This window comes from Penaeus monodon, chromosome 6, assembly GCF_015228065.2.
Source record: "Penaeus monodon isolate SGIC_2016 chromosome 6, NSTDA_Pmon_1, whole genome shotgun sequence".
Classification (NCBI taxonomy): Eukaryota; Metazoa; Arthropoda; class Malacostraca; order Decapoda; family Penaeidae; genus Penaeus; species Penaeus monodon.
The window spans coordinates 45,402,082-45,412,932 of NC_051391.1; the positions used below are offsets into that span (position 1 = coordinate 45,402,082).

The 10,851-nt window shown below is 40.3% G+C and overlaps 1 protein-coding gene across 1 annotated transcript in view; it reads left to right on the plus strand.

Moving 5' to 3' along the window:
* The window catches only part of LOC119574566, a 12,971-nt gene extending 12,276 nt beyond the window's left edge, over positions 1-695 (plus strand). The window contains exon 10 of the mRNA XM_037921841.1: positions 1-695. This exon is cut by the window's left edge and continues 1,753 nt beyond it. The gene's annotated coding sequence lies outside the window, so the exon portion shown is untranslated.
* Positions 696-10,851: the final 10,156 nt, after the last annotated feature.

Below are 10,851 nucleotides of genomic sequence, written 5' to 3' on the forward strand. Positions count from 1 at the left end.
TAAATTTACGAGGAATAGCATATCCAGAGTGATGGAAATGAATCTCTTCTGAGGCACAAGCTTCACCAGCCGTGATTTTATTAATGGCCCTTTGTGTGGAGTTTCTGATGAACTGTTTTGAGATTAAATGGTACAAGGTTTAAATGCCTGCTGCAATGTGGGCAAAAGCATCTGTGAAGAGTGGTTAGCTCGAATTCTAAATTGATCTCTGCAGTTACAAAGGGGACAATAATTACAGCACCTGAAAGTACAAGGAGCCTGAAGACTTGGGATTGGCATGGAACTAACAGAAATAGTTAACTTTACTTCGTGTTCACCAGGCTTTGGTAGAAGCTTAATGTTCATTTGCCAACAAAAACATGTTTAATGCAAATTGCATATGAAATAATACTGAAAAGTGTAAATATAAACTTCCTGAAATGTAAACTTACTTAAAAAATATATACAGACAAATTGGTATTGTGTTAGAACTTCCAGTTGAATAAGTAAATTTTTATTTTATGAAATTTGAGGTTCTTATTGTTGGGGCTGGATTTTCATATGATTTTTTTCCTCTTCAATTTCTATATTTTCTTTTTTTAATTTTTTATGTATGTATGTGTGTGTAACAACAATCTAACCGACAACCACAATAAATATGAACATACACATACACAGACTCAAACACATTTACAGTATGTGTACATTAAATTGTACTTTGTTCTCTATTTTTCCTGTTTTAATGAAGCATTTAGTGTTGGTCTTAAATTCTCTTGCATGCTTTAGAGAAGCATAATGAAGGATGTCATCCTTATCAAAAATAGTAATAATAGCCATCATTGAAGGTACTCGGAGCTGGTGTGTGGCAGATTTTGGAAGGCAGAGCAAATGCAGTTCCTGGAGTCTGTTAACTAAGTTTTGAATAGTCAGAATTAAAGTTCTTAGCCATTTTCCTCCATTGATCTGAGGGAAACAATTAGTCAATTTGGCCCCCAGTATAGAGCTTTGGTAAGGCTTTTTGTTGTCGTCACATTGATGAATATTTAGCCATAATTAGAGGGGACCCAATTCCTGATTGTTTAGCTTTAAGACAGTAAAAATACAGCTGTGTTCTCTGATGAACTGCAGTCAGTGATCAAGGCTGCATTTGTTGCTGAAACTTTGTACTTTCTCAGAACTTGTAATTATTTTGCAAGAGACTGAAATAGAGGGTCATTAATTTAATATTGACATGTGTAAAAATATTTAATAGTGTTATGTGACATCAGGTTGGAATTGAAAATTGTCACACAGTTTTAGTGCATATTCTTTTACACCAGAGTTATTTAGATCCAGCCTCTTGCCAAATTTCTGTAAATGTATTTGATGGAGATAATTTGAATATTCGAAAATGGAAAGCATTTTATTTATACCTCTAATTAGGATGTTTTAACTTTGAATCAGGAGAGCATATAAATAAATTAATAATAGTTTTGTAAAAAAGGAGTTAGCCTGTTGTGCTGTATAAATTTCAGACTGAAAAAGTAGAAATAACAAACAATGGTACAAGGAATATAACACTCTAATCTAAAAAACTGATACATTGCACTGTGTCTTTGGTTCTTAACTAAAAACTAGGACAATATGGAAAAGGAGAGAAGGGTAAGCTATTCATAAACAACAGTACTGACCCAGAATAAATAGACTGATAAATAAGTAAGGAAAGTAGATTAAAGAAAAGAAATATGTTCTTGATCTGTGGAGAAGTTACTAAGATCAAGGAATAAACATGAAAATCTCAAACATGGTGGTCCTTTTATATAAAGTTAAAGGATTATAACAATGTTTTTGAAGGAAATGTGTAATATTCAAGTTTTTATATAATTTTACCCACCTCCCTGATCCCATGCTCACTACTACACCCTCCTCAGCGCCTTCTGTCAGCTGTACTCCTTTACGCCACACCATCCTCAATGCCTACTGTCCGCAGTACTACATTCCACATCCTCGTTCACAAGGCCCTGCCCCACCCCTACAAACCTTATGAGCACTGTTTAACACAGCTAAATGTGATCAATATTTTGTGACCTCCTCTACAGCCCCTTACTCTGATAACATTCTTCTCTTCTAGCAACCCCCCCCCCCCTAATCCTCAGTTCGTTCTTGTCGTGAGGGGGTGCTTAGGAGAAGGGAACTGAGGCCCAACGTACTTTATCATAATGCTTCCTACTCCCGGAACTCCCTCCCGTTCTAACAACCATTACCTTGTACTATACCCCATCAGCTTCTTTCTCTACCCTTTTCACTACCATACCATCCTCTAGAACTGTTTAACCAGTACCTTTAATCATTAACTCATTGCTAACCCTTTTCGGGACTCTAATTTAGCAAAGCGCCGTATGACCTTCAATGTCATATAGCACTTCCTTACCTGGGGGCTTTGCCCTCAAACCATACGCTATCACTATATTTGAATAATTACCTTAGATGTTTACACGGCAGAAAAAAAAAAAAATGCCAAAACAAGTAGGCAAACTTTACTTCCACAGCCGCCTCGATTGCTTCCACAAGTATATCTGAATCCTGAGCTAAAGCATTATCTAATCTGACTGACTTCACTGACAAACCCATTCATACCCAGCCTCATCCCTCCCTCAATACATGTACCGGAACAGTACCCATCATTGGAGCTTGACGAGGCTTTTGTTGTCCTAAGTTACAATTATCTGTCACTTGGAGGAATAAAGTGGATGACTTTGAGGCAGAAAGTGAAGCAAACATTTTCCAATAACCTGAAAGTACTTCTCAGGAAAAATATTTTGATAATTCTGCCATTGGATGTATTTTTTATTGTACTGAGGTATCATATAAACATTTGGATTTACCCACAGTTTGTACAAATATTATGTTGATTGGTTCATTGTCGGGGAGAGGCATAGTTGTGCATGAGAGCAGAGACATCGCATTGTCCTCCTGCAAGAACACGTGTAGTTTACCCCCTCAACCAAATCCTCGCTCACCGTGTTGTCAAATGCGTTTGTCGGAATCTTTCTAGACACTTCAAAACCACTGTATGTAATACATTCAAAAGTTTCCCTTTTTACTTTTTATGTTTTAACATTTTTATATTAACTTGGATAATAATAACTTTGTATGTAATATCTCCATTAAAATCAATCTTGGCTTGGCACGCAGGTCGCTCGTGGCAAATGCGAGATGCCATGCCACTTTAGAAACTCGAGTACATTCAAACTATCTAATTATGACCCAGAATAACATTTTGCCCCCTTCCTCTGCACTCAAATAACTGCGACATCCATTCTTCTACTCATGTTCCCCTACACCCTTCCTCCCACTCCCACTCATCACATCCCATTCCTTCCTTCCTAAGTATACATTCCGCTTGCCCCAGGATACATATATTACTACCATTATTGTCTCTATTACCCCCCACCCCATCCATGCCCGTTGATATCGTAGGAAACGGGAGGTGAGGCCCAATTTTGAGGATTGCCCCTACCTTGGGCCTCAGTCCAGGGCTCAACCAATTTTGCAAGGTCTTTTTCTTTTTCTCTCCAGTTTCTTCCTTTTCATTCCCTTCTTCGACCTCTTCTGTCCACTTCCTAAAGTGTGAGAAAAGTGTTGAAAGATAAAATTCTGGCTTTAGGTCACTCCTGAACGGTCATGGGCACATTATTCCTGTTTCCTTGTCTAGCCTTTACCCCTCAAGGAGACCTTGAGGGGAGAATCGTTTCTCTTCCCTACACTCTTCAGACATACTATGGCCAATTGTGAAGATTTTGTACCCTTATCGCCTCACGTTAGTCCATTCCAAGTCACCCATGCAGGTCATTACTCAATCTTCAGAAAACATCCCTTCCTCTCTCCCAACATCCTCCACTCCATCTCTTCCTCCAGTCTTCTTCATTTTCTGCCCCCCCCCCCCCTTACTACTATTCATCCTTACTGCCCGCCCCCTCCGCAGTACTACCTTACTCAACACCACTCCCTTGTCACGCTATTACTTCCCCCTTTTGTTACTCTTTTTTAATCCAGCCATTGGGATCGATATTTTGTGGTCCGTTACTCTGACAACGCACTCCTCTCCCAACATTGTCTTCAAAAACAAGTAGGCAGAGTTTTCTTTTGCAGTTGTCCCAATCGTTCTCACTTTGCCAAAGTTACAATTGTGTCCCAAGGATTACCTACCCTGACTAACTTCACTGGCAAACATATTCTTGCCCAGCCTCACCCCCCCCCCCCCATCCCATGCCCATTGATATCGTAAGAGATGGAGACTGAGGCCTAATGTTAGGGATCTACCTTAACCAACCCTCGGATCAACTAATTATGCATGTTTTTTCTCTCCATTCTTTTCCTTCTCTTCTCCAACCTTTTCTCTCCACTTTCTAAGGTGTGAAGCCCATGTTGAAACTATGGGTGACCGTTGACAAAAAAGAAATGTTTTTATTGTGTCATGTATAGTGGGGCCACTTAAGGAACCAAGCACCGGGCTTTCAAATGTGCAGCTACGTTGCCGGCTTCGAGTATAGGGTTTGTATCAGGGTGGAATCCAGGTTTGATGTACGCCGGCACTCCTCCAGATCTTAAACTAAACACCGTGAGATATTTGGATATCGCATTGCGCAACGACGCCATCACAATAGGCTAATCTCGGTTATGGGATCTGTTCTGTATTAATGGAACATCATACTAGTAATAGCGAGTGGTGTACCAACCAATTCCTAACATTTTTGCCTTTTTAAGTATAATAAACATCCAAGGTGCCGTGGAATAACTAATTCTTGCGTTGTCTTCTGCGAAAAAATCAGGTTTCGCTGGTTTTGTGATTACTGCACTCTGGAACCTGACTAGATTATGTTAGACAATAACTATGGATGAGACTATAGAACTGGTGTTAACCAGGTTTCAAGTACAAATGCTAAATTGATGAAGGCTTTGGGGGGGCACCGTTACACACACACCACCACACACACACACACACACCCACACACACACACCACACACCACACACACACACAAAAACACACACACACACACACACACACACAAAGTGACAACGAGACTAGGGATGCATATTTCATCAATAATCCTGTGGTGAATCCGAAGGCGGAACCTTAATATGGCTAATCAAAGTATCTGTAGGCAGTATAGACAGAAATTATGAAGGTAATGCTTCATTTGAGACCGCAGTTTTAGCCTGTTGACCCGATTATCAAGGCAATGATAAGAGTTCAGAGTTTGGTTCACAAGACTTGGTATTGCCTCTATAAAATACCAATATATAAATTTTTGATATTTGCCCAAACTTTCTGACCATGTCCTGATTGTGCACACATTAAATTTACAATCTCCTTCATTATACACTAAGATTGTAACAATTAGTACTTGCCAAAATATTATTCAGAGAGATATTGGCCGGGAAATTTAATTTTAGATGCGATTCACTACATAGAGTAATAGTGACTAGCTTGCTATCAGCATTATTTGTTTCATTCTCTTGAGATTCATGTTGTCCAAAGAGAACGTTGACGTTAAATATAAGAGAAGACTTCATTATCAGGAGTGATAAACTGAAACCTTTCGTGGGCTAATTTTCTTATAGCTTCCACCTTGAGGGCTATCAAAGGCACTTAGGTCTATATGGCTTTCCAGGATTAGGGTATTACAACTATTTGTACCTGTACGTAAAGTTTACTTTATTTAATAGATTTTTTTCCCACCCCGTGGCCCACCAGTTTGACATCCCTGGATTAAGGTATTGCTTTCAGTGTACAGGCACCACAGAAAAGGAGAAAGATGATATGTAGTCCGCGGACTGAGGAATCACGACTATAATTATATAAAGCCAAGGTCTCACCCGCAATCTTCTAACCAGTTGAATTTTCCCCAGATTTAGGGAATCAGATTCCTGAGTGGGGAAATAAGAAAAGTGTCTCTCAGTTTAGGGAATTTGGGAGCTTTATGAATTCGTTTGTAGTATTGGACATTATTTATCAACCAAAAATAACAAAACTAAATGTATAGAGTGCTTATTAGAGCAAGAACTAGAAATTTAGGTACTGTTAGGTGTTAGGTACTGAAGAAATTCGAACTATGACTCCAACACGAAGTTCGGGACAGGTCATGAACACAACGGACGCTGGATTTCCCTCACTATTCCCTGTATAGCCTACTCGTCAATCGCCAGGCAGTTTCCACTTTCAGCATACGTAGCAGACCCTCTCCCTCCAGGGGCCATTGGAGGACTGCGGCTATATTCTTACTTTCAACTCGCCCACCACCAGGTAGGCTAAAATGAAAAGTACATTAGTTTGTGATAGTTTTGATATAAGTAGTACCCGTCCTCCCATCCGTGAGGCCTGGACACACACACACACACACCCACACACACACACACACACACACACACACACACACCAAAACACACACACACCAAAACACACACCATAATAGATATATATATATATATATATATATTATATATATAGTATAATTATATATTATACATAAATAAAATAAAATATATATATATATATATATATATAATATATATATATATATCTATATATAATGAGTATACTATACATACATATATATATATATATATTGAATTATATATTACATATTATTATTATACTTCTATATAATATATATATATATATATTAATAGATATATATCATTTATATTATATGTGTGTGTATATATATTATATATATATTAATTTTGGATATATGACTAGATAATAAATATGGTGTATATATATTTTTGGAGATATATATTATAATAATATATATAATATATAATATATAAAATATTCATATTGTGTGTGTGTGTTATATATATATATAATAATGTATTATATATATATTGTATATATTTATATATATATGCAAATGATATCATTAGAAGAGTATCTACATTAAATATATAATTACATACAATAAATATACATATATCAATCATAAATATACTATACATATACATATCTAATAATATCAGCAAAATATATATCTATATATCTATTAATCAGGAACTTATACATAATAATATCGTATAATTATAATGATAATATATATAATGATAAATTATATACATGAATTAATATATACATACAAAACATATATTATATATATTAATCTTATTATCTACTAATATATATATATATTTTATATTGATACATGAATTATATATATACTTATATTATAATATTTTTATATAATAATATAAAAATATTTTTAATATAAATATAATTATATATAAAATATATATATATATATATATGTATTAATATAATATACATATTATATAAATAAAAATTTTAAAAATTAATTATAATGAATAATCAGACGTTTATTTTTTTTTATAATATATTTATGTATATACTATATTTTCTATTTAATATATATATATTTATTATATAAATATTATTTATATATATATATATTATATATATGATTATATATAATTTTTTTTTTTTTTTTTTTTTTTCCTTGTCGTCTTGCGATTTTTTTTTCCAGTTTTGGCCCAATATTCGTTATTTCGCCCCATTTTGCCCAACTGCATCGCTGGATTGGACAGCGATAGGGTAAGGGCCAGGGATCGACCACATTTTGTCAGCACGCGTGGAGGATCCTCCGAACTGCGGGGTTTCCAAAAAGTGTGAGTTCTGTGGCCCCGACCTAGGCTTTGTGGTCCCCTGCGGGTCCACTTCAAAACCCCCCGCCCCCCAGGGGCCCACCCTAAGGTGTTTCACTTGGAAAGACAAGGGGGGGGATGGCCCGTGGGTTTGCCACGCGTCTTGACCGATTCTCAAAAACCCAAAACCTGACGGATCAGTTCTCGGGGAGTCCTTCAAGCGGTAACACTCAAAGCAGCTCAGGAGTCCTTGGGTACCCCAAGGACAAGCGAATACCATCTCCTGGAGACATAGGGGCCCACAAAGCGGTCGAAAGGCTCGGCAAAAAGGGAATCAAGTTTTGCGTCGTTCCAGGTGCTAGGGCCGGACACGCTGAGAAGGGACAAGGAAACATCTCAGGAATTTTGCTGAGGAGGTCGAAGGCCTTTCTGGAAAATGACCTTCCCCCCTGCCTCCCAAGCCTGAGAAAACAAACCCCAAGCCCCCCTCACAGATGACGCAGCCGATCGCGGTGGAGGATCATCCAGATCATGTTGGGGTTCGTGAACTGGGCTGAGTATTTTGAACATTTTTTCCCAGGGGGGATCCTCCAACATTTTGTTTTGGATAAAGCGAGTCTCAGTCCGGGCCCGGACCCACCCATCACGAGGAAACCTCCTCCCTAACGAGGTTGGGCTGGCGTTTCCAGCTAAAGGGAGTGGGAAAGCTGCAGGAATTGAATCCCTGCTGAACGCAAAAGGCTGGGGTGAACCTATGGGGGGCCCCTGCTACAGCCCTGACTCCCATTTGCTTTGGGTCCCATTCCCCCTGACTGCGAGGGGCGTGGGCATCCCCTCGGAAGGGGAAAGGGGGTCGATGGGGTGTAGCAACTACCGTGGATTACATGCTCAGCATACCCGGCAAAGGGCCGCCACATTCTTCTGAAAAGGATCCCCAACCACCATGAGGGACCAGAGCCGGAGCATCTGGATTTTCTCCTGGCAAGCCACAAAGACCCTATACTCGCTTCGATAATTGTGGAACGCCGTCGTGATTTTTTCGTGGTTTTTTTCACCTACATCGACCCCAAGAAGGGGTTTTTACTCGTGCATCGGGGAAACGCTAGGGAGATCCTGAGGGTCGGGGAATCCGAACAGATTATTGGGCCCGATAGCAAGCCTCTATATGGTCTGAAGGGGTAAAGTGTGGGGGGGTATGTCGAATTTTTCCCCTTTTAAATTTAGGGGTGAGGCAAGGCTGTGTCCTTCACCCCCACTTTTCAACACTTGTTGGCTGGATAAAGGGGAGAGTATACCAAGTCAGTGCGGACAACATAGGAATATTTAAGGGCTCGGACCCTTTCTTTTCCGACGGGTTTCCATCCTATCTGGTCCTTTGGGGTCACTTGGGCGGCTTGATGATTTTTGCAAAAGAGGGGAACCCCCAGGCCTAGAGGGCTCCTGGACCCAAAACCAAGATTCAGGACTTTGGGGCCGTTAGGGAACCCGTTCAGTCGATCCATGCTTGCGGGGAGGGGCGTTGAAGTCACAGAAATTTTACATACCTTTGGGAGCGAGTCCCTTCTCTGGGTTTTTCAGACCCGGAAGTCAGTGACGGGTTGGGCTGGGAACGGGGCCATGAATCGATCAACAAAAGCGTTTTGGGGTTCGGTACCCATGCAGAAGACCAAAACTGCGTGTCTTCAAGCCTGATATTCCGTTTTGCTCTATGGAACGAAACCCGGGCGTATCAGTGCCTTGGAGTTCGCCTTGATCCTTTTGTAACAAGTCCCCTTTGCCCGGATCAGGGGGGACAGTTGGGGAGGACACGTAACCGGCGGGTTTCACCGTGAGACTGGCATGGGGCCTGTTACTTGCATAAAACCCGGGGTCGCCCAATAGGGTATCCACCTAGCTCCCCCCCCTATGGACGCCCTCCCACCCGGTGTCTCTTGCAGACAACCCCGGGGGGAGGAGACGTGGGAGTCCTAGGAGATCATGCTTGGGCAGCCGACAGACCTTCGTGAGGGAAAAGAGATGGGCCGTGTGCCTGCCCGGGGACCGCCCCCGAGGGATCCTCGTGGGGGAAGCAAGGGGGGATGCGGCCCTGCGCCCCCCCTCGGCGTTAGCCCCTTGTGGATGAGATATGATTTTTTCATTGGGGGACCTTGGCCTCCTAGTCCAGTCATACAATTTTTTGTTATAATATATACATGGATATGGTGTTATATTGCATTGTAAAATATATATATATAATATATATTATATATATATATATTGTGTGTGTTGTTGTTGTGTGTGTTTTGGGGTTGTGTGTATGTAGTATTTTCACATCTATCCCGGGGAAAAAGAAGGTTTCTTTTGAAGGTCAGAGAGAGATAACTTTTAAGTGCCAGGGGGAGATTGATGTAAAATAGGGGGGGTAAGGTGGTGATTGGGATGTCTTGCAAAAAAATGGGGAAAAAATTTGAGTGAAAAGGGGGGGTAAAAGTGTGTTGAGGAAGAGATACTTGAGGAGATGTAGAAACCTCTTGGAAGGGAGGGGGAGGGGCAGAACGAAGGATAGTACTGGAGGCAGAGTAAGAGAGAGAGAGAAAAGAAAAAAACTCGTCGTGAGGCCAAGTTAAAATCTGAGAAGTTCCACTACCGATTAAAATGCGGTACGGGCAGCAATATTAAAAACATTTTGGGGGTCAATACAAAAACAACGTGTGTGATTTTGCAGAGCCTTTGATCGATCATAATCAGGTGGTACATGGAGGGCATGATGGGCATTTGGGCGAAATCTTTTATCCACGAGGTAGGTAGGGAAGTTTTCTCCACAATCTGACCAATCCTTGTTGGGGAGATGGACACTTCCGGTACGAGCATTGAGGGAGGGATGGGGCTGGGCATGAATGGGTTTGCCAGTGAAGTCAGTCAGAGTTGATAATACTTTAGGTAAGGATTCAGATGTAAATGTGAAAGGCAGGAAGGAAAGGCTGTGAAAGGAAACTTTGCCTACTTGTTTGTGTTGTCAGAGTAGGGAACTGTAGAGGTGATCTCGAAAAATCAATCCCATTTAGCTGCGCTAAACAGTATTCAAAACGTTTGTAGAGGTGGGGTAGTAATGACCTGGATGGATGATCTGGACTGGACTGAGGTGATAGCAGGCATTGAGAAGGGGATAGTAATAGCAGTGGTCAAAATGAGAGCCTTGGGTCGGGGAATTTAAATCTGTGGGGCTAGTTGATGAAGGGGCAAGCCTTAATGCC